Source organism: Ziziphus jujuba, chromosome 7 (assembly GCF_031755915.1).
Source record: "Ziziphus jujuba cultivar Dongzao chromosome 7, ASM3175591v1".
NCBI classification, from domain to species: domain Eukaryota; kingdom Viridiplantae; phylum Streptophyta; class Magnoliopsida; order Rosales; family Rhamnaceae; genus Ziziphus; species Ziziphus jujuba.
The window spans coordinates 15,540,782-15,566,735 of NC_083385.1; the positions used below are offsets into that span (position 1 = coordinate 15,540,782).

The window sequence follows — 25,954 nt, forward strand, 5'->3', positions numbered from 1 at the left end:
AAGAAGCATGGGAGAAGCTTCAAATCTCCTACAAAGGAATCGATCTAGTCAAGAAGGTGCGGCTTCAAACCTTGAGAGCCGAGTTTGAAACGCTGCATATGAAGGAAGGAGAAGTCATATCTGATTATTTTTCTAGAGTTTATGGTGACCAATCAATTAAAAAGGAATGGTAAAAAATTAGATGATGTTAAGATCATAGAGAAAATTCTTAGATCATGAGATTCAAAGTTTGATCATATTGTTGCCATTATCGAAGAAACAAAATACTTAAAAGCTATGTCATTGGAGCAGCTCTTGGGTTCGTCGCAAGCTTATGAAGAAAAGAAAAAGAAGAAGAAAGGAATAGTGGAACAATTGTTCAAGACCCAAATTGATGCAACTAAAGAGGAAACCAGCAGCGATCACAATGATCGAAGCCAAAAAGGATGAGGTCGTGCACAAGGACATGGCCGTGGGCAAGGATCTGGACAATGTTTGAAGTTTGGTGATGATCACAACAATTACTTTCAAAGAGGAAGAGGATCAACAAGAGGCCGTGGGAGAGGAATTTCAGCACCAAGGTATGATAATAAGTCCCATGTAAAGTATTACAAATGTGGAAAACTTGGTCATTATGCTTCCGAATGTAGAACCCCTGGTTACAATAAAATTGAAGAGAAGGCCAACTATGTCGAAAAAAAAAGTCAAAAAGATGGTACCTTGTTGTTGGCTTACAAAAATATTGAAAGAAGTGAAGACCATACATGATACTTGGATACCCGTGCAAGCAATCACATGTGCGGAAGGAGAGGCATGTTTGTGGAGCTTGATGAATCCATAAAAAGCAATGTATATTTTGGGGATGAGTCCAAGGTAGCAGTAAAAGGAAAAGGCAGCATCCTCATTTGGTTAAGGAGTGGAAAGCACCAATTAATATCAAATGTATATTATGTGCCGAGTATGAAGAGCAACATCTTGAGTCTTGGATAGCTTTTGGAGAAAAGGTACGATATTCATCTAAAAGACAACCATCTTTGTATAAGGTACAATGCAAGCAACTTAATAGCCAAAGTGTCGATGTCAAGAAATAAAATGTCCATGTTCACCATTCAAAATGATGTTGCCAAGTGTCTCAAGGTGTGCTACAAAGATGGATCTTGGCTTTAGCATCTTAAATTCGAGCACTTAAATTTTAGAGATTTAGAGTTGCTGTCCAAAATGGAGATGGTGAGAGGACTACCTAGTATTCGCAATCCGATCAAGTATGTGAAAGGTGCTTACTTGGAAAACAATTCAAGAAAAGTTTTCCAAAGGAGACAAATTCAAGAGCTAGAAAGCTATTAGAGCTCATTCACACGGATGTGTATGGTCCTTTGAAGCCAAGCTCACTTGGTAAGAGTAACTATTTTCTTGTTTTTATTGATGACTTTTCAAGAAATACATGGGTATATTATTTGGAAGGAAAAATCATAGATGTTTGAAAACTTTCAGAAGTTTAAAGCTCTTATTGAGAAGGAAAGTGGCCTTTTGATCAAATCCATGAGATCTGACCGTGGAGGAGAGTTTACATTAAATGAATTCCAAAAATATTGTGAAGATCATGGAATTCGAAGGTTCCTAACGGTTCCAAGATCCCCCAGTAGAACGGTGTGGTAAAAAGGAAGAATAAAACAATCCTAGATATGGCGAGAAGCATGCTTAAAAGTAAGACATTGTCGAAGGAGTTTTGGGCAGAGACAGTTGCATATGCTGTCTACCTATCTAACCGATCTCCAACAAGAAGTGTGTGGGGAAAAACCCCTCAAGAAGCTTGGAGTGGAAAGAAGCCCACTATTTCACACCTGAGAGTGTTTGGAAGCATAGTTCATGTGCATGGACTTGCTGAGAAAAGAAGCAAATTGGATGATAAAATTAAGAAGTATGTCTTCCTTGGCTATGACATAAACTCCAAATGGTACAAGCTCTACAATCCTAAAAGTGGTAAAACAATAATCAGTCGGGATGTTATATTTAATGAAGAAGAAGAGTGGAATTGGGAATCACATGATGAAAGCTACAATTTTTTCCCATATTTTGAAAAGGAAGAAGCGGAACAACCAGGAATGGAGCTAATGAGAGAGGAGCCGATCACCCCACCAACTTCACCAACTGCAGGTCTTCAACGAGGCAAAAGTTCAAGTGAAAAGGCCCCACGGTTTAGGAGTTTACAAGAGATATATAAGGTAACCAAAAACCAAGATGATCTCACTTTGTTTTGTTTATTTACTGATTGTGAACACGTGAACTTCCAAGAGGCAATGGAAGACAAGAATTGGAAGAATGCCATGGATGAGGAGATAAAAGCAATCAAGAAGAACAAAACGTGGGAACCAGCTTTACTTCCACAATGGTCCAAGGCTATCGGTATGAAGTGGGTGTATAAAGCCAAAAAGAATGTGATGAAATTTTTGCACCTGTTGGTAGGGAAATGCTATAGTCAAAGGGCTAGTATAGAATATGATGAAATTTTTGCACCTGTTGCATGGCTAGAAACCAATAAGGTTAATCATCTCATTGGCGGCTCAACATAATTGGAAAATACATCAAATGGATGTGAAGTCTGTGTTCTTAAATGGAGTTCTTGAAGAAGAAGTTTTCATCGAACAACCATAAGGATATGAAATCAAGGGACAAGAAGACAAAGTCTTAAGGTTGAAGAAAGCACTTTATGGGTTGAAGTAAGCACCAAAAGCTTGGAATGCTAGAATTGACAAGTATCTTCAAGAAAGAAATTTTATCAAGTGTCCATATAAGCATGCACTTTACATTAAAATTAAAAGAGATGATATATTGATTGTGTGATTGTATGTAGATGACTTAATTTTCATGGGCAGTAATCCAAGTATGTTTGCCGAGTTTAAGGAGGAGATGACGAGAGAGTTTAAGATGACCGATATTGGGCTTATGTCTTACTGTCTCGGCATTGAAGTAAAGTAAGGAAGTGAAGGCATTGTAATTACTCAAGAAGGGTATGCTAAAGAGGTACTTAAGAAGTTTAAGATGGATGATGCAAATCCGGTTGGCACACCAATATAATGTGAAGTCAAGTTATCGAAGCATGAGGAAATAGAAAAAATGGACCCAACATTTTTTAAGAGCTTGATTGGAAGCTTAAGATATTTGACGTGTACAAGGCCGGACATTCTCTATGCAGTAGGAGTTATAAGTCGTTACATCGAGAATCCAACAACAACTCATTTAAAGGTTGCAAAAAGAATTCTTAGATATCTAAAAGGTACAACAAGTTTTGGTGTGTATTATTCAACTTCCAATGATGACAAGCTTGTTGGATATAGTGATAGTGATTGGGGTGGAGACATAGATGATCATAAAAGCATAAGTGGCTTTGTGTTTTATTTGGGAGATACGGCTTTTACTTGGATGTCAAAGAAGCAACAAATTGTTACTCTTTCAACATGTGAAGCGGAGTCTGTAGCTACCACCTCATGTGTTTGTCATGCAATTTGGTTTCAAAACTTGTTAAAGAAGTTGGGTTGTCCACAAGAAAAACCAACCAAGATATATGTGGATAATAAATCAACAATTGCCTTGGCTAAGAATCCCGTTTTTCATGATCGAAGTAAACATATTGATACACGTTATCATTATATTAGAGAGTGCATTGTCAAAAGAGATGTACAGCTAGAGTATGTGAAGTCTCATGATCAAGTAGCTGATATTTTTACCAAGCCTCTCAAGCATGAAATTTTTGTCAAATTGAAAAGTCTAATTGGCATAACAGATCAAGTTTAAAGGGGGGGTGTTGAAATATAAACTTATGTTTTTTTTTTTATTATTATTATTTTGTGGGCCTTGGTTACTTAGGGTCCAAGTTTTAGAAACTTCTTTTAGGGTAATTTTATGATGTTTTGTAAATATTGTTATGTTTTTTTTGTGTGCTGCAAGCCACAAAAAGCTTAGAACCATTGAATAAACCAGTAGCAGTTTTTTTTTTTTTCCTTTCTTCGGTTGTTTGCTCTCTATTTTACTACTTTGTTTCTATTTTCGCTTTTAGTTTTTTGTTTTCATCCAACACTCAGCACCCCTCGCAACATCCATCGCCTCCCCAAAATCCCTCCCAATTTGGTCCCTCTCCTTAACTTTGTCACCTTTCCATTGCCTCACGGCGAAAATCTCCCCGACGACACTAAGGCCACCATCGATCTTCCATACGATAAGAGCCAATACCTCAAGAAAGCTTATGATATGCTTCAATAACCTGTGACATTGTTCCTCCAAGCTTCACATCCCAATTGGATTCTTCACAATTTCACTCCCTATTGGGTGGCTCCGATTGTATCAAGTTTAGGTATCAAAACCAACTTCTCTAGAATTTTTAATGCCAAGTCTCGCTTTTATGGGACCATCATCTATTCTGAAAGGTGAAGATGACAAAGAAGACCACATAATGCTTGAGGACTACATGGTTCCACCATAGTGGATCCCTTTCCCCACAACGTTGGTGTATTGTTACTTCGAGATAAATCAGTTCAATAACAATCTTTCCGTTGATGATTCGGGCATCTTGAATTTGTATAGATTCGGAGCTTCTTTTGGAAGCTATGACATAGTTGCCATTCGACGCTGCCTAGACTTCGAACCCTAATGGATTCGGCTACTCCAAAATATCCACAAAAAATCGGTATTACCGGTCATCCTATTTCCACTCTCTCTATTGATGACAATGGAGATGAAACGGTGGAGACGTGGAGGACGATGAAGGAATGGCTGGACAAACAAGAAAAAGGCTCTGATTTGTATGTACCATTTGGAATAGAGGCGAAACTTAGACAATAAGAAATCATTACAATAGCTCTCGGCTTAGAACAGTCCGAGTTATCTTTCTTATGGGTGCTAAGAACTCCCTCTGAGATACCAAAAGGGTTCAAGGATGTGGTGTGGTGAGGAATAATTGGGCTCCTCAGCTGAAAATTCTAGCTCATGATTCAGTTAGGGGAAACTTGTCTCACTCTAGGTGGAGCTCTGTGGTAGACTCTCTTGCGTTTCAAAAACCTATGATATTGTTGACCTTTGTAGCGGCCCAAGGACTCAACGCTAGGATTTTGGAATAGAAAAAATTAGGTTATTGCATTCTGAGAAATGAACTAGACGGGTCGTTGAGATTGATGATGGTAGAAGATGAAGGCAAAATTTATAGAGAAAAAGTAAAGGAAATCAGCGGTTTGTTTGCCGATATGGATAGACAAGACCAGTAACTGGATAATTTTCTTGACCACCTCAAATCCCACAAAACATTAACTAAGCTTACATAGCTACCATATTATATGTAATGGTTTATAATTATATATCTGTATTATCATATCACCATAAAATAAAGCATGTGAATCTTATATAAATTATATGATCATTGATAAATGATTTATTATATTATATTTCTACGGTATATACACGTTTTTGTCGACCTACTCGATGAATCTCTTCCTTTATTGAAATCCATCTTTTGGTAAAATTCTTTTTATAATTTACCCAAAAAAAAAAAAGTCATAATAGCATCTAAAGTTCTTCAAACAGTTACATAAGTTTCACTATGTGAAAATTAAGCTCTAGCGACACACTATTAGCGACGCTACGAAATAAATGCGTCTAAAAAAACAAAACCGCGACTCTGAGGTTAATGCATCAGTAAAAATTCGACCAATAGACGACGCATACGAAAAATGTAGACGTCAAGAAGTCGCTATAAACAACAACACACGACGCATCCGTTAAGAGTCGCTGAATATTCAGCCCAACAGAGTTGCCTTTAATAAAGTGCGTATATTTTATATCAATTATATTGTTTAAATGCTACACTAAAGAAAATTGTTAATCAACATGATTTTCTTTCAACTTTAAAACTAGGTGAAAATATTTAAGAAAAATAACAAAGCTGGATTTTAATTTTTTTTTCGTTCCACAATATTAATATGCGGCGACGCATAACAAACTATATGCGTCGCCTATTAAATAATTAATTTGTTTTTTGGATTTTTGTAAATATTAATCAGTTGATTTTCTTTCAACTTTAAATAACAAGTGAAAATGTTTAAGAAGCATCATAGAGCTTTTTTTTGTTTTTTAAAAAAAATATTTGTATCAGGCGACACATAGGTGTATTTTACGTCACCTTATTCACTTACATATATATATATATATATATATATATATTTTATTTTCATAAAATATAAATCAATCTGATTTTCTTTCAACTTTAAAAACCAGTGAAAATATTTAATAAAAATAACAGTGCTTGATTTTTAATTTTTTGGAAAACACATTATTGATATCAGGCAACGCATAATATTATGCGTTGCCTATTAATTTATTTATTTATTTTTTTTTTTTTGTAAGTATTAAACAGTTGATTTTCTTTCCACTTTAAATAACAATTTAAAATGTTTAAGCAGCATCACAGAGCTTTTTTTTTTATTTTTTCCAAAAAATATTTGTATCAGCGATGCATAGGTATATTTTGCGTCGCCTTATTCACTTATATATATTTATTTTTTTTTATAAAATATAAATCAATCTGATTTTCTTTCAACTTTAAAAACCAGTGAAAATATTTAAGAAAAATAACAGTGCTGGATTTTTAATTTTTTGGAAGACACATTATCGATATCAGGCGATGCATAATCAATATTATGCGTCACCTATTAATTTATTATTATTTTTTTTTAGTTTTTTATAATTATTAAATAGTTGATTTTTTTCCAACTTTAAATAATAAGTGAAAATGTTTAAGCAGCATCATAGAACTTTTTTTTTTTGTTTTTTCCAAAAAATATTGTATCAGGCGACGCATAGGTATATTTTGCGTCGCCTTATTCCCTTATATATATTTATCTTTTTTTTCATAAAATATAAATAAATCTGATTTTCTTTCAACTTTAAAATTCAGTGAAAAATTTAAGAAAAATAACAGTGTTGGATTTTTAATTTTTTGGAAGACACATTATTGATATCAGGCGACACATAATCAATATTATGTGTCGTCTATTAATTTATTATTTTTTTTTTTGGTTTTTTGTAATTATTAAACAGTTGATTTTCTTTTAACTTTAAATCACAAGTGAAAATGTTAAGCAGCATCACAGAACTTTTTTTTTATTTTTTCCAAAAAATATTTGTATCAGGCGAAGCATAGGTATATTTTGCGTCGCCTTATTCCCCTATATATATTTATTTTTTTTCACAAAATATAAACCAATCTGATTTTCTTTTAACTTTAAAATCCAGTGAAAATATTTAAGAAAAATAATACTGCTGAATTTTTATTTTTTTTGAACACACATTATTGATATAAGGCGACGCATAACCAATATTATGCGTCGCCTATTAATTTATTTTTCTTTTTTTTGGTTTTTTGTAATTATTAAACAGTTGATTTTTTTACAACTTTAAATAACAAGTTAAAGTATTTAAGCAGCATCACAGAGCTTTTTTTTTTGTTTTTTCCAAAAAATATTTGTATCAGGCGACGTATAGGTACATTTTGCGTCGCGTTATTCACTTATATATATTTATTTATTTTTTCATAAAATAGAAATCAATCTGATTTTCTTTAAACTTTAAAATCCAGTGAAAATATTTAAGAAAAATAACAGTGCTGGATTTTTAATTTTTTGGAAGACACATTATTGATATCAGGCGACGCATAATCAATATTATGCGTCACCTATTAATTTATTATTTTTTTTTAGTTTTTTGTAATTATTAAACAGTTGATTTTCTTTCAACTTTAAATAACAAGTGAAAATGTTTAAGCATCACAGAGCTTTTTTTTTTTTTTTTCCAAAAAATATTTGTATCAGGCAATGCATAGGTATATTTTGCGTCGCCTTATTCCCTTATATATATTTATCTTTTTTTTCATAAAATATAAATAAATCTGATTTTCTTTCAACTTTAAAATTCAGTGAAAATTTTAAGAAAAATAACAGTGTTGGATTTTTAATTTTTTGGAAGACACATTATTGATATCAGGCGATGCATAATCAATATTATGTGTCGTCTATTAATTTATTATTATTTTTTTGGTTTTTTGTAATTATTAAACAGTTGATTTTCTTTTAACTTTAAATCACAAGTGAAAATGTTAAGCAGCATCACAAAACTTTTTTTTTTTTTTTCCAAAAAATATTTGTATCAGGCGACGTATAGGTATATTTTGCGTCGCCTTATTCCCCTATATATATTTATTTTTTTCACAAAATATAAATCAATCTGATTTTCTTTTAACTTTAAAATCCAGTGAAAATATTTAAGAAAAATAATAGTGCTGAATTTTTATTTTTTTTGAACACACATTATTGATATAAGGCGACGCATAACCAATATTATGCGTCGCCTATTAATTTTTTTTTTTTTGGTTTTTTGTAATTATTAAATAATTAATTTTCTTGCAACTTTAAATAACAAGTGAAAATGTTTAAGCAGCATTACAGAGCTTGTTTTTTTTTTGTTTTTTCCAAAAAATATTTGTATCAGGCGACACATTTGTATATTTTGCGTCGTCTTATTCCCTTATATATATATATATATATATATATATATATATTTTTTCATAAAATATTAATCAATCTGAATTTATTCAACTTTACGAGCCAGTGAAAATATTTAAAATAACAGTGCTGGATTTCTATTTTTTTGCAACACATTATTGATATCAGGTGATGCAAAACCACCATTATGCGTCGCCTGTTAATTTATTAATTTTTTTTTTTGGTTTTTTGTAAATATTAATCACTTGATTTTCTTTCAACTTTAAATAACAAGTGAAAAAATTTAAGCAGCAACACAGAGCTTTTTTTTTTTTGTTGCTTTACAAAAAATATATTTATCAGGCGACGTATAGGTATATTTTTCGTCGCCTTATTCCCTTATATATATATTTTTTTCTTTTTACATAAAATATAAATCAATCTGATTTTCTTTCAACTTTAGAAACCAGTGAAAATATTTAAGAAAAATAACAGTGCTGGATTTTTAATTTTTTGCACACACATTATAGATATCAGGTGACTCAAAACATTCATTATGCGTCGCCGGTTAATTTATTAAATTTTTTTGGGTTTTCTGTAAATATTAAGCAGTTGATTTTCTCTTAACTTTGAATAACAAGTGAAAATTTTTAAGCTGCATGACAGAGCCTTTTTTTTTTTGTTTTTTTCCAAAAAATATTTGTATCAAGCGAGCATAGGTGTATTTTGTGTCGTCCTATTCCCTTATTGTTATTTATTTTCCTTTTTCATAAAATATTAATCAATCTGATTTTCTTTCAACTTTAAAAACCAATGAAAATATTTAAGGAGCATAACTATGTTGTTTTTAATATCTTTGTTATATAAGGCAACGCACCATATTGTGCGTCGCCTGTTACAATTTTATTTTATTTTATTTTATTGGTTTGGTTTTTAGAAATATTAATCAATCTGTTTTACTTTCAACTTCACATAACCAGTTAAGATATTTAAGAAGCATAACTGTTCTTGTTTTTGTTTTCTTTGCATTATTTGTATCAGGCGACGAATAATCGTATTATGCGTCGCCTGTTACCCTTTTATTTTTTTTGTTTTCTAAAAATATTAGTCAATCTGTTTTACTTTCAACTTTAAATAACCAGTTAAAATATTTAAGATCATAACTGTGATGGTTTTTTTTTTTTTTTTTGTATCAGGCGACCCTCAAGCATTTTGTTTGTTGCCTGTTCACCTTTTATTTATTTTTTTTTTCTTTTGGTTTTGTAAAAATATTAATCAATCTGTTTTACTTTTGGCATCAAATAATCTGTTAAAATATTGAAGCACATAACTGTGATGGTTTTTGTTTTTTTTTTGCATTATTTGTATCAGGCGACGCTAAAGCTTATTGTGTCGCCTGTTCACCTTTTATTTATTTTATTTTTTTTTTGGGTTTTGTAAAAATATAAATCAATCTGTTTTACTTTTAACTTCAAATAACCAGTTAAAATATTTAAGTACATAACTGTGATGGTTTTTGTTTTTTTTGCATTATTTGTATCAGGCAACTCTCAAGCATATTGTGCGTCGCCTGTTCACCGTTTATTTTAATTATTTTTAATATTGTTTGAATTTTTGTAAAATTGGTATGTTTAAAACCAAAGTTCATGCAAAACAAAATTACCTTATGAGCGATTTTCACAAATTTGTCTACGATATTTTATATGTACAAACAAAAGCTACTAACAAAAGCTAGCTATTTCACTACCATGCATAGATATTCATTGGTTTGAGATACTTGTGATCATCGTTGTTGCCCATTCATCTCTAAATTCGTTGACATTTTCAGCTTGTAACCAAGTGACATCTTCGTACTGAACATGAGAAACTTATATCAATACATATACAAATAATCATAAATATTAATTATTACATAATAGAAATATGATGAAATCATTAAATTAATAATAATTTACCATTCCTCTTAAGTCCCGGGGAGGAACTTTGCGCCCAATGATATCTCGTATTATCATCATAATATAGTAACCGCATTCCATACTTCCGGGCTGCATCGGTGTCTAAATTTGCAAACAGTAAATTATGTGTAATATTAGATACGAATATATACAAGTATTTAAATTAACTAACGACTAATAATGCTAAGTTTATATATAATAATTACCTTAGTATTTTGCCACCGAAGTTTCTTTTCAGATGTCTTTCCTTAGTTCCATGCAACGAAGGAACTATATAGAAATATAAATATTGTATAAGATTATATAGTAGCTTCAAAAGTACAAATCCAATATAAGAACAATTAATTAAAAATATTAGAGTTATTAACGTACTCGTCGATCAAAGTTTTTAGATCCTTATCAATTATATTCTTATGAGTCTTCAAAGTATCAAAAAACCATGCTACTACTGTGTATAAATCAACAACACATAGCATCCAATGATTCCTAAAAACACCAATAAATATTTTAGTTAATATGATGTTTTTCGAAATTAATATTTTCACAACATAATTCAATTAAAACTAACACAATATTACCTTGCACAGTAAGGAAAGAACCATAGTTGGTTATTTCTTGCATCTTGCCATCTACTCAATATATTTATCATCCGTTCATGAGGGTTTGGATGACCAACTGAAGCAATAATATCCGGATGAACAAAGCAATAATTCCCTTCGAAGGAGCCCGTCAATCCCTCACATAAATGCCTACATAATCCGATTACAAGTAATTATAGTGTATAATTAATTAAATTAAAGAATTAGTTATAAAGACATCCAAATTTAGTTTACCTTATGTAGAACAAGATGCATTCAAAAGATAATTCTTGCATGTAACAAAAATCATTTATATCACTCCTCGCTATGCCCAACTGTTGTTCTTCCCCAAAGATCTCTTTTTTCATATTAAAAAACCATAAATGATCGCTATTGATGTCCTTGATCCGACGTAGCAACTCTCGGATCATTGGGGTAACGACTAAGCGATCAACATTATCATCTTGATCATTCTCAACATTTGACTTGCTCAAGCTTCCCTACAAATATCAACAAACAAAATTTAAAATAGAACAAAAACTAAATTATTTTAAACTTCATTAATATATATAGCTGCATCGAACAATACCTCCTCAGATGGCAAGATAACAAGATCTCTTGGCCATGCAACAAATGCACCTTCAGCATCACCGACACGTATGATGTCAAATGACGGAATAGGCAAAGGTGCAAATCAATCAATAATGTCATCAACAGTGACCTTATAATTTGCTGCACCTAACTTCACACCATGGCACATATCTGTTGGCAGCGAAGGTACCAAAGTGCCACGTGCTACTATATGGCCAACATTGCCTTGTGCAAGATTGCATTTTACACCCTGCAAAGTTTAAAAAAAAATAAAAAAATTAATATATGTTGACATGACAATATTCCTTCAACTTAAAGACTCGATCCCATGACCTCATGGCAGTAGGTAAGACTCTTCAACCATGGGAGCTATATAGATAATAATAACCCACTTAAACATATATATATATATATATATGAAATAATTACCTCAGGATAGATCCGAGGAGCATCAATCCAAGATGTAGATTGGGTCCCATGAGCAGCAACATCATCGACTTGAATCCCAGGAGCATCAACATCATCAACTGGGGGGGGGGGTCCCTTGACCAGCAACATCATCGACTTGGGTCCCAAGAGCAGCAACATTATCGGCTGGATGAGTGAGTGACGGAATGTCAATACCACATGCCGATATGAGCGCATCAACTTGGGCAGCGCTGCTGCTACTTGAATTTCTAACAATCGCCACCAGACTTTTGAGCAGCATCTTATAGACTGCATTGTTTCCACTTCCCTCCGACTTGGTCTTTTTTTGTGAACTCGGCTTAGGAGTATGGAAAAAGTTAGTCACCGTGTATCCTTTGCCTCGACCCCTAAACCTACCTCTATACTCCTCTTTTCCCAAAGCTTGTGTGAGGATATCCACAGGAAGTGAAGGCCGAATTTCTCCTTCTGTTGCCTTCTTCTTTAAGTCATTCTACAATATATTGTTTAAATGATTGAATATATCAGTTTATATAATAATGAATGAAATAATAATATATGCAACAAATATTCATAAAAAATACAATACTCACAATTTTTTCCGCTGCATGTTCAGTTTCTTCATTTGCATATTTTCCATCCTTCCCCATACGTGCCCATATCCATAGGTCATCTCGGTCTACATAATCTTCGGTGCCTCTTTCAAGTTGCTTCAAAATTACAAATAAATTAATTTTAATAATGCAAGTGATCAAGTAACAATGACAAAATTAATATGGTTAAATGTAAATAAAAATAAATTGCATACAATGGCTCTTTCTAATCTCGCGTAGCCCATTGCACCCATCTTATGTGGATACTTGTTTAATTGCCATTTTTCCGAATATTTTTGACTTAATGCCTACAAAAGTTATAAACATACATATTAGAAAACCCAAATAACATAAGTCACCATAACAAATTTTAATTTTTATATAAATAATGACAGCGCAATTTAATACAACATTAACGTGCATTAAATAAAACTATACCTGGAATTTATCCGACAACCTTTGTTGTACAAAATCATCCCACACCTCTTGGCTTATGAATTCATAAATTGAGGGTCGATGCTTCAACTTTTCGGGTGTGTCAATATATGGTCAAACAAAATATCTAATAAGTAATTCTTGAATTTTCTCCATTTGTCACAACAATCTTTTAAAGTTACCTTCCTAAAACTATCATCTTTACCCGTATATTGCTGTAAAATTAAAATATATATATATATATATATATATTTAGTAACATTGATTGACAAGTAAATGCGGTAAGTTAGAAATGCACTCCGTACCTTTATTGATGCCCATAGGTTATCTTTTAACCTATCTGACACATCTCTCCAATTAGGTATATTAATTGGTATTGTGCTCCTAGCCAACGAGCCCTCCAAATTGTTTAGTCGAACGGCCTCAGAGTTAATAGCAACTCCAACCTCATTATATTGAGGTTCCAAGCTTTTGTTTCCTGCCAAATACTTTCTAAGGCCTTTCATTGTTGTAGCCCCTCGTTTTCTAGGCCTTGGGGATGACGTATTCGATCTTTCCATATCACTGGATGGTGATCCAGCGCCATCCCCATCCGAGACGACATGTTCATTAAAAGGATCCATAATTCTACATACAAAAAACATAAACACAAATTAATATTACTAACAATATGAACATAGGGTGTAGTATAATGAATAAACCATTAATAACAATAATAAACAATAAATTAATGTAATTTATTTTCCAAGTGATGCAGTAATAGTATCTTCTCTTAACATCTATCCTCTTTAATAGTCATTAACATTTTCAAACTTTGCATCCGGCGACTAAGTCACTAATGGATTTTGAGCTGTACAAACGATGTCGTTTTAAGACCCACAACAGAGCACCATCTCTGACATTTCCCACAGAATTTATAAAGGCTATATCTTGAATTTAACCATTTAAACACATAATACAAATATTAGCATATCATTTTGCTTTACATACAATCGAACCCCACTCAATAAATATAGCTATTTTTCCAAACAAATTTTAGCTAACCCATTGTTGATGACAAGACATGATTTTGACAACATAAAACCCCACCAAAATTACAGTAACGAACAAATATTTAAAAAAACAAAAAAACCAGCAAACATAATATTTTTTTCAGCAAACACATACACCACCGAACCCCAAAACAGATGAAAAACAGCACACCTTTACAAATCCAGCAATCAAGAGGTACTTCAAGCCACCACAGCAGGCGACGGCGACGGCACGGCAGAAACCTAGCAACCCAATCCCGACGATGAGACGGCAAAAATCCCAGCCACCCACCGCGACGGCGAAGTACATGACCCACTGAACATGGCGACGACGACGGCGGCGGCAAAAGGGTGAAGTGCTTCCAACCCAACCACCGACAAGAAGAAGAAGAAGCAGAGGAAGAAGGAACTTTGAAATTTAGGAAAGAAACCCACAAAATCCTTCAAACCCTTGAAAGAAACACAAATGCCTAATGAGAGCGTGATCCTTCAAAATCTTCTCATGCTTCCTAGATTGCTTCCAACTCTCAAGTATCCGTACTTGGGGTTAATTGTTGAAAAGAAAGCCCATCAAAGAATGTGCCATTTTATTTTTAATATTTCCTGAATATTGGGGAATAAAAAATGGTTATTAAAAACATTTTAGGGGCAAATAAAAATATTTAAAGACACAAACAAAAGAAAAAATGGAAATACAAAAGAAAAAAATGAAATTAGAATGCGCGACGTATAAAGAAGAAACTACGTGGCCTATTAAAATTAAAAAGCATATAAATTTTAAGTGTTTTGAAATGTTAAATAAAAAATAAATATACTTGAAAGAAAATCAGATTGATTAAAAAAATTTAAAAAAAAACTCATTCCTGTTATTTAAATATTTTCACTGGTGATTTGATGCTGAAAGAAAATCAAATTGATTAAATAGAAAGATCACACACCAAAAAAAAAATTATTTGCTAACAAACGACACATAAATATTTTATGCGTCTCTTGTAACCACGATTAAAAAAAAATGTTAATTTAATAAGTTGCTTAAATATTTTCAAAGGATATTTGATGTTGTATAGAAAATCAAATTGAGTTAAAAAAAAAGAGAGAAAAAAAATTATATTTGATTATAGGTGACGCATAAGAGTGATTCCGCGTCGCTTATTACTTATAATAAAATAAATAAATAAAAAAACCCTAGTTTATCTTGTTTAAATATTTTCACTGGTTATTTGATGCTAAAAAAAAAATCAAATTGATTAAGTAAAAAGATCACACACCAAAAAAAAATTATTTGCTAACAAACGACGCATAAATATTTTATGCGTCTCTTGTAACTACAATTAAAAAAAAATGTTAATTTAATAAGTTGCTTAAATATTTTCAAAGGATATTTGATGTTGTAAAGAAAATCAAATTGAGTTAAAAAAAAGAGAGAAAAAAAAATTATATTTGATTATAGGAGATGCATAAGAGTGATTCCGCGTCGCCTATTACTTATAATAAAAAAAAATAATTCCTAGTTTATCTTGTTTAAATATTTTCACTAGTTATTTGATGTTAAAAGAAAATCAAATTGATTAAACAGAAAGATCACAAAAAAAAAAATATTATTTGCTAACAAACGACGCATAAATATTTTATGCGTCTCTTGTAACTACAATTAAAAAAAAATGTTAATTTAATAAGTTGCTTAAATATTTTCAAAGGATATTTGATGTTGTAAAGAAAATCAAATTGAGTTAAAAAAAGGAGACAAAAAAAATTATATTTGATTATAGGCAACGCATAAGAGTGATTCCGCGTCGCCTATTACTTATTAAAAAAAAAAAACTAGTTTATGTTATTTAAATATTTTCACTGGTGATTTGATGCTGAACGAAAATCAGATTGATTAAACAGAAAGATCACACACAAAAAAAATAATAATAATTTTTTGCTAACAAGCGACGCATAAATTCTTTTATGCGTTGCCTGTTACCATGATTTAAAAAAAAAATGTTAATTTAATAAGTTGCTTAAATATTTCCACAGGATATTTGATGTTGTAAAGAAAATCAAATTGAGTTAAAAAAAAAGAGACAAAAAAAAATTATATTTGATTATAGGTGACGCATAAGAGTGATTCCGCATCGCCTATTACTTATAATTAAAACAAAAAAAAAATCTAGTTTATCTTGTTTAAATATTTTCACTGGTTATTTGATGCTGAAAGCAAATCAAATTGATTAAACAGAAAGATCACACAAAAAAAAATATTATTTGCCGACAAGTGACGCATAAATACTTTTATGCGTCGCCTGTTACCATGAATTTAAAAGAAAAATTGTGAATTTAATAATTTGCTTCAATATTTTCACAGGATATTTGATGTTGTAAAGAAAATCAAATTGAGTTAAAAAAAGGAGATAAAAAAAAATTATATTTGATTATAGGCAACGCATAAGAGTGATTCCCCGTCGCCTATTACTTATAATAAAAATAAAAATAAACTAGTTTATGTTGTTTAAATATTTTCATTGGTGATTTGATGCTGAACAAAAATCAGATTGATTAAACAGAAAGATCACACACAAAAAAAATAATAATAATAATAATTTTTGCTAACAAGCGACTCATAAATTCTTTTATGCGTCGCCTGTTACCATGATTTAAAAAAAAAATTGTTAATTGAATAAGTTGCTTAAATATTTCTACAGGATATTTGATGTTGTAAAGAAAATCAAATTGAGTTAAAAAAAAAAAAAAGACAAAAAAAAATTATATTTGATTATAGGCGACGCATAAAAGTGATTTCGCGTCGCCTATTACTTATAATTAAAAAAGAAAAAAAAATCCTAGTTTATCTTGTTTAAATATTTTCACTAGTTATTTAATGCTGAAAGAAAATCAAATTGATTAAACAGAAAGATCACACAAGAAAAATATATTATTTGCCAACAAGTGACGCATAAATTCTTTTATGCGTTGCCTGTTACCATGAATTTGAAAAAAAAATGTGAATTTAATAATTTGCTTCAATATTTTCACAGGATATTTGATCTTGTAAAGAAAATCAAATTGAGTTAAAAAAATGAGACAAAAAAAAAATTATATTTGATTATAGGTGACGCATAAGAGTGATTCCGCATCGCCTCTTACTTATAATAAAAAAAAATATCCTAGTTTATCTTGTTTAAATATTTTCACTGGTTATTTGATGCTGAAAGAAAATCAAATTGATTAAGTAGAAAGATCACACACCAAAAAAAAAATTATTTGCTAAAAAACGACGCATAAATATTTAATGCTTCTCTTGTAACCACGATTAAAAAATATATATTAATTTAATAAGTTGCTTAAATATTTTCGAAAGATATTTGATGTTGTAAAGAAAATCAAATTAAGTTAAAAAAAAGGAGACAAAAAAAAACTATATTTGATTATAGGCGACGCATAAGAGTGATTCCACGTCGCCTATTACTTATAATTTTAAAAATAAAAAAAAAACCCTAGTTTATCTTGTTTAAATATTTTCACTGGTTATTTGATGCTGAAAGAAAATCAAATTGATTAAACAAAAAGATCATACCAAAAAAAAAATTTATTATTTCCTAACAAGCGACGCATAAATACTATTATGCGTCGCCTATTACCATGAATTTAAAAAAAAAATTGTTAATTTAATAATTTGCTTCAATATTTTCACAGGAGATTTGATGTTTTAAATAAAATTGAGTTAAAAAGAAAAAGGAGACAAAAAAAAATTATATTTGATTGTAGGCGACGCATAAAAGTGATTCAGCGTCACCTATTACTTATAATTTTTTTTAAAAAAAAAAAAAAAACCTTGTTTATCTTGTTTAAATATTTTCACTGATTATTTGATGCTGAAAGAAAATCAAATTGATTAAACAGATAGATCACACAAAAAAAAATAATAATTTTTGCTAACAAGTGACGCATAAATTCTTTTACGCATCACCTGTTACCATGATTTAAACAAAAAAAAAAATGTTCATTTAATAAGTTGCTTAAATATTTCCACAGGATATTTGATGTTGTAAAGAAAATCAGATTGAGTTAAAAAAAAAATTATATTTGCTTATAGGCGACGCAAAATCATTTTTATGCATCGCCTATTTCTTATAATTTAAAAAAAAAAAAAAAAAAAAAAACCTAGTTTATGTTGTTTAAATATATTCACTGGTGATTTGATACTGAAAGAATATCAGATTGATTAAACAGAAAGATCACAAACCCAAAAAAACAAATTATTTGCTCATAAGCGACTCATAAATATTTTAATGCATCGCTTGTTATTTGAAATGAAGAAGCAAATGTAATCTATTATTTTATTTGAGTTCAAATAAACTATCACTAATAGCCAAAAACATGAAAGTGCAACTCGTTGAACATACTTATTTTGAGCAATTGGACTATGGGTCCTTGCTTTAGATCAATTTACAATTGTTATATCCTATCTCAAATTATGTCGTGAGATGTGTTTTTGTATTTGTGTATACTCATATATGTGAATAATTGAAAAGAGCATTGATAGAACTGTTTTCTATTTTTAGATTAATTAACTTGGTGTTCATTGGAATGTTATGTGGAAATATTTTTAGATGTAATTTTAAAAAAAGTAACTAAAATTAAAAAATAAATTTTAATTACTATTGGATAAGGCGACCCTTTTATATGTAAATGCATCGCCTATTTATCTCAATGAGTCGCTAGATCATCTAGTTTTTTAAATGAAAAATTACAATTTTAGAGTTATTGCCAAAAGTTTGAGAAGGAAATAAACAGTACTTGGAGAAATTTTTTTGTTTTAAAAGAATTAAAAAAAGGATGTCTATGAAATTGTTTATCCTTTAGTGACAGTTTATCTCAATACGTCACCTGTTTACCCATTTTCTTAAAATTTTTGGCGCGTTTTCAAAATTTACGCGGGATTTTGAATACCATTTCTTTTCACAAAATATGTGTTAGTACGCTTCATAATAGGTGTTAGAATTGGAAGCAATCTAAAAGAGACTTGAAGAGTGGGATATTTCGTGTTTAATTTTCCATTTGCTTGCGTTGCTATATGGAAGTTGGATTTCTCTGTGTCGCCCTCGTGATTAGCTTGGCTTCTTCTTTCTTCGTCTCCATGGTTTCGGTGAGTTTCTTTTTGCTTTATGATTGGCGGTGACATGTGGTGGATTGGGTTATTTTTTAATTATTTATTTATTTATTTATTCATTATAACCGAAGGTTCGGTTCGCTGGGTTTTCTTAATCTTGTTTTTGTGGATAATTTGTTTGCGATGGGTTTTCTTAATCTTGCTTTTGTCGATGATTTGTTTGCCATGGGTTTTCTTAATCTTGCTGTTGTCGATGATTTGTTTGCGATGGGTTTTCTTAATCTTGCTTTTGTCGATAATTTGTTTGCAATGGGTTTTCTTAATCTTGCTTTTGTAGATAATTTTTTTGTGATATTGTTTGATATTGTTCTGCTTAGATTGGTAGGGAAATGGATAAATCGTGGATAACAAAGGATGAAACCTCAAGCGATTTTGCTAAGGGGGTGAGTGAATTTTTGAAATTTAGCATGGGGAATGCCAATGATTGTAATGCCATACGGTGTCCTTGCATGCAATGTGGAAATATGAAAATCCATACTATTAGGGATATTAAAGGCCATATATATTGGAATGGGTTTGATGTCAACTATCAGCGATGGATTTGGCATGGTGAGTCATGTGCTGATGGTATTGGACCATCTTCTCATTTTGGGAATATTAATGTAGAATATAATGAAAATGATAGTAGTAGTAAGGAAGACGTGGCTTCCAATAGCTTAGACATGACCCGTGCTGCATTAGAAACTTTTGATAATGATCCTAATGAATTTGCTACCTTATTGGAGGATGCGGAGAAACCTTTGTACCTAGGTTGTACCAAATTTACCAAGTTGTCGGCCTTGGTTAAATTGTACAACTTAAAGGTAAGATATGGATATTCTGATAAGAGCTTTGATGTACTGTTGCAATTGTTATTCGAGATGTTGCCAAATGACAATGTGTTGCCAACCTCCATGTACAATGTTAAGAAGACTTTGAGTGCTTTGGGAATGGAGTACATCAAGATTCATGCATGTCCTAAAAGTTGTATTCTGTTTAGGAAGGAATATGTGGACCTTAATGAATGTCCTAAATGTGGATCTGCTAGATGGAAAATTGATAAGAATGGAGTTGCTAGCAATATTCCAAATAAAGTTTTATGGTACTTTCCTATTATTCCGCATTTTAAACAAATGTTTCGTAGTGTTGAAACGGCTAAGAATTTGACATAGCATGCCAATGGGAGAAAGGTTAAGACAGGGGAAATGCAACACCCTGCGGATTCTCCATCTTAGAAGTTGGTTGATCGTTTATGGCCAAACTTTGCATCCGATTTGAGACTTGGGACCGCGGCCGATGGAGTTAATCCACATAATATGTTGAGTAGTAGGTATAGTTGTTGGCCTGTGATGACGGTTGTGTATAATCTTCCTCCTTGGTCGTGTATGAAGCGGAAATTTTTTATGTTAAATCTTCTAATTTCTGGACTGAAGCAACCCGGAAATCAAATTGATGTATACATGGAGCCGTTAGTTGAAGACCTGCAGCGGTTGTGGAATGAAGGTGTTACGGTCTTCGATGCTTACCGTCAAGAGAAATTCACTTTGAAGACAGTGTTGCTATGGACAATAAATGATTTCCCAGCTTATGGTAACTTGTCCGGTCATGCGGTGAAGGGATATTATGCTTGTCCAATTTGCAGTGAAAATACTTTTGCTACAAGGCTAAAGCATGGAAAAAAAATGAGTTTTACTGGGCATAGAAGATTTCTTCCTCCAAATCATCACTATAGAAGGCAAAAGAAGGCTTTCAATGGATTTCAAGAATTTGGAGTGCCTCCAAAACTGTTGACTGGAGAAGAAATCTTAGATAAGCTTAATGCAATGAGATTTGATAACTCAAACAAAAGGAAAAGGACTGTTGATTCTGAAGAATGTTGGAAGAGGAAGTCCATTTTTTTTTAATTGGAATATTGGAAATTTCTCCATGTGCGACATAATTTAGATGTCATGCATATTGAGAAAAATGTTTGTGAGAGCATATATGGTACATTGCTCAATATTTATGGTAAGACGAAGGACGGAGTTAATGCTCGCTTAGATTTATAAGAAATGGGTTTGTGGAAAGACTTGGCCCCTAAGCCTCAAGGAAATCGAACTTTCCTACCACCGGCCTACTATACATTATCAAAGCATGAGAAGAAATTGTTTTGTAAGTGTTTAACGCACTTAAAGGTTCCAGATGGTTATTCTTCAAACTTTAGGAATCTTGTTTCAATGGAGGACTTAAAGTTGGTAGGATTGAAATCTCATGATTGTCATACATTGATGCAACAACTCTTACCTCTTGCAATTCGTGCAACCCTTCCTAAACATTTGAGACATGCAATTGCAAGACTTTATTTTTTCTTCAATGCAATTTGCAAGAAGTCTATCATTGTTGCTGAATTAGAAAATATTCAAAATGATCTTGTTACAACTTTGTGCCTTTTAGAGAAATTCTTTCCACCATAGTTTTTTGATGTAATGGTTCATCTAACCGTACATTTGGTTCGAGAGGTAAGATTGTGTAGACCAATACATTTCAGGTGGATGTACTCGTTTGAGAGGTACATGAAAGTATTGAAAAGTTATGTTCGAAACAAAAATCGGCCAGAAGGTTGTATTGCCGAGGGTTACATATGTGAAGAAGTGATTGAGTTTTGTATTGAATTTCAGAGAGGATTAGATGCAGTTGGAAACCCAATTGGTAGATATCAAAAGTTAAATGATAAGGATGATGTTGGTGCCCCCATTAAAGGTGGAAAAAATCAATCAATTGATCAACAACTTTGGGAGCAAGTCCATAGATGTGTACTTTCGAATACACTAGAAGTGGAACCGTATATCAAGTGCGTATATACATGTTAATGTATAAATTAGTTGATATTTTTAATATATATATATATATATATATATCAACATGTATAATTTAGTTGATATTTTAAATATATTAATATGCATCAATAAGTTGATATATTGGATATTTTTATTAATTACAACAACTTTTATTTGTTTTAGTATTCATTTTGAAGTCTTGAAGTCAAGCAAAAAAAATCGAGGAAAAAAAGCAAAATGGTTTCAAGACGAACACAAACGTACATTTATGTACTGGTTATGTGATAAGGTATGGGAAAGTTAAATATTCAATATATAATATCATTGTTTTAGCTTTAATTTTTCATATTTTTTTCAATTGACTAGATTGCATAAGAGGGAAGTCAACCTAATCACACAGTTTCTGAAACATTAAGATGGTTATCCCATGGTCCGCAATGGGTGGTAACGAAACATGAAGGATATGTCATTAGAGGGGTTAGATTCAATACTATAAATATGGATAATAAGAGGATCACCCAGAATAGTGGTGTCAAAGTTATTGCCAAAAGTGAGCATTTTGCTAGTGCTAAGGATAATAACCCAATTTTAGCTGAGATGGCATACTATAGGATCATAAGAGAGATTCAGGACGTCGATTACACTATGTTTCGAATTCCAGTGTTCAAGTGTGATTGGGTTGACAGCAGTGGTGTGAAAGTTGATGAGATGGGGTTTACATGTGTTAACTTTAGTAAAATTGGATATAAATCTGACCCATTCATCATGGCTTCACAAGTTCAACAAATATTTTATGTTGAAGATCAACTTGATTTGAGATGGTCTGTTGTTTTAATTCCACCACGACATTGTACTTTTGTTGAAGAAGAATTGGTTGAAGAAGATGTTCTTGGCGATACTATAATGGCTCACAATCCATTTGCCATACAATTGCCAAGTGTTGATGAAAATAATCATGAGGATGAATGTGAGAGTGGCTATGTTCGTAATGACTGTGAGGGGATATGGATAAACAATATCTTCTAAATAAATTGGTACGTATATTTATTAACTTATGTTTTAAGTAATATTTATCTATTCATTATGTGTTTTTTTCTTATGTGTTTTCCACTTTAATTAGGAAAAATGTGCCACGCCAAATCTTAAGAAGGTAAATATTCATTAAATTTTCATTTACCAAATTACAAATTAATTTATTAATGATTAAGTTTTTATTAATTTATTTTGCGTAAGTGTTAATAAATTTTTTTATTTTTCCATATGCAATATGAGGGTGTAATATCGTCAACACGAGGACATCAACTTCCATCTCAATGAGTATGCATATGTAAAAATATGTCAATGAGATGATATTTAATTATATTGATAATTGTTTTGTTATGAACAAGTATTTATTTTAAATTTTTATATTCTAATTATTTTGAACGAAGCTAATTTGGGTTTTTTGGTATTATAATTACTTTTATATTTTAATAAATTTTTAAAAATTAAAAAATATAAATCTAAAAAAATATAAAAGAAATGGCGACTCATTAAGATACTAAAAAGTCGCCTAAAATATATAACAACATATAATAAAATCAATTTAGCGACTTATAAATTTTGCAACTCTACACAAAATGTCGCTAAAAGTATTTTTCCAATTTTAGCAACATAAATATATAGCGACCCTAAACGAAAACGTCGCTAATAAATTTTTAACGACTTTTTCGTAAAGCGTCGCTAAATCAATGAGTCGCTTTAAGTTAATTGCTGCATATGTCGCTAAATGAGAAAATATGTCGCTAAAAATTCATAAATATGCGACTCTTATAATTTGTCGCTAAAACATGGATGAGTCGCTAATTTGGAGACACTAAAAAATAGTAGCTAAAAATATATGGATCGCTAAAAAAGAGACTCACATAATTCGTCGCTAAAACATAATGCGTCGCTAAATAGGCGACAAAAAAATGGGTCGCTAAAAATGCATGAGTCGCTATTCAAAATGAATTTTTAGCAGCACAAATATTTTGCGACGGTTTATGAGAATGTCGTTAAACAGTTTTAGCGACGATATTCTAAAGCGTCGCTATTTTATGCGTCGCTATAAGTACATTATTGTATACGTCGCTAAAAATTATTAATAGGCGACTGTTATGATACATCGCCTGTTGTCTTACATATTTCGCGACAGAATATTTGGCGACTCCATCGAATGCATCGCTGTTTATTTAGTGTGACGCAGTACTTGCATCGTGTATCAGCTCGATTCTAGTAGTGTTTGCGGATCCAAGCTTGACTTAGAAACTTGAAGGCGCATTTGTAATACTATCCTTAGAAAATTCCAATTCCTAAACTTTGTTTTTAATATTTAAAGAGATCAAATTATAACTTTAATATAATTTAGGAATCCACATGCAATAAACACTAAGAAAAAAAAACTTATAATATATTAAAAATATAGTTAAAAAGAAAAAAATTATTTAAACTTTTAAAAATTTATAATTTTTTCATAGAAATATGAAAAAAAAAAAAAGGACAATAACTAAAATAATCTTTAAAAATTATCGTCTAAAATATTTATATTACTGATCAACAAACAAATTAATTTGTGTCCATACATAGTATGACTAACTTACGTTTAAAGAGAGTCATAATGATGTGAAACTATAGATTTTCAGTTTAATACCGGAGAAGAGTAGAGTTTGTGAGGGGTAGTGCATCAACATTGATGGCCAAAAAACATAAAGCTTCACATATAGTCTTAATCCCATGCCAATATACATAAAGAGGAAAGTAAAATTCAAAAAAATATATATATTTATATAACTACTTTCCCTTTTTTAATGATTTTGCCAGGATTTTTTTCAGATTTTTGATTAATTATCAATAAAAAATATTTATTTTTTGATAATGTATGTAAAAGGGATGTATATTACTGCTTGTGGTCATCGGTAGAGTCTATGTTGATGTATTAATTATTGCTTGATTATACTTGTAAGTGGTAACTAAAAATTCCAAAGTCAAGCCTTTTATCTTTTGTGCTCTCTCACTGGATTCTAAGTGATAATTAGCAAAAGAATGATACTTTTTATAATTCCATTTAAATTTTATACGTATATTTTAATTATCCAATTTTTTTTTCTTTTGCTTTTTTAAACTATATGTATCTATATATATATATATATATAATTTTTCTTTTTGGAGTAGCCATTAAAGCAAGTTGATGGCATGATGCAATAGGTTCTCACATACTTTCAATAGACCACCACTTTCCCTTTATATTAGTTTTATTTAAAAAAAAAATTAAAATTGTTTTGTTTTCTTTTATAAAGAAAAGGAAAGATCAATGGCTGATGTTTTCTTGCTGGTATACAATTGGCGTATACCTCTAGAAATCCAAATCCAACTTTTTGATGCTGTTAGTATACCTCTTCAGATGGTGGACGGCCTTTCAAGTAAAAAAACATTAATTAATTAATTAAGAGTAAAAGCATGCAAATTTTTTTTTTTTTAATTAATAAAGTGACAGGAGTGCCATGGGTCTACCGTAAGCGATGATTGCTCCTTTGAACGGACAACGTTAAAAGATAAAAGAAAAATAAAAAAAATGAAAATTTAATAATTGAGATTTAAAATATAATATATATGACAATTTTTTATAGTATTAACAACAATATTTTATAAAATCGTCAGAAAAACTGTCCATCAATATTATAATCTGAGAACCGTACGACTATATATATATATATATAAGCTATTTTTATAAGCATATTCTAATACAATTAATTGGTATAAAACTATATAAAGTTATTTTAGGAAAGGCGCAAAATCCAAAAAGAACCAAAAGCCAAGAGGGGCAAAGAACCGAGTACTATAAGGATGTATCCTTGCAAAAACAAACTTCAAAAT

General features: G+C 31.0%; 1 protein-coding gene across 1 annotated transcript in view; it reads left to right on the plus strand.

The window, feature by feature from the left end:
• The window catches only part of LOC107435906 (UDP-glycosyltransferase 91A1-like), a 108,788-nt gene that overhangs the window by 71,207 nt on the left and 11,627 nt on the right, over nt 1–25,954 (plus strand). The gene's annotated exons all lie outside the window — the stretch shown is intronic.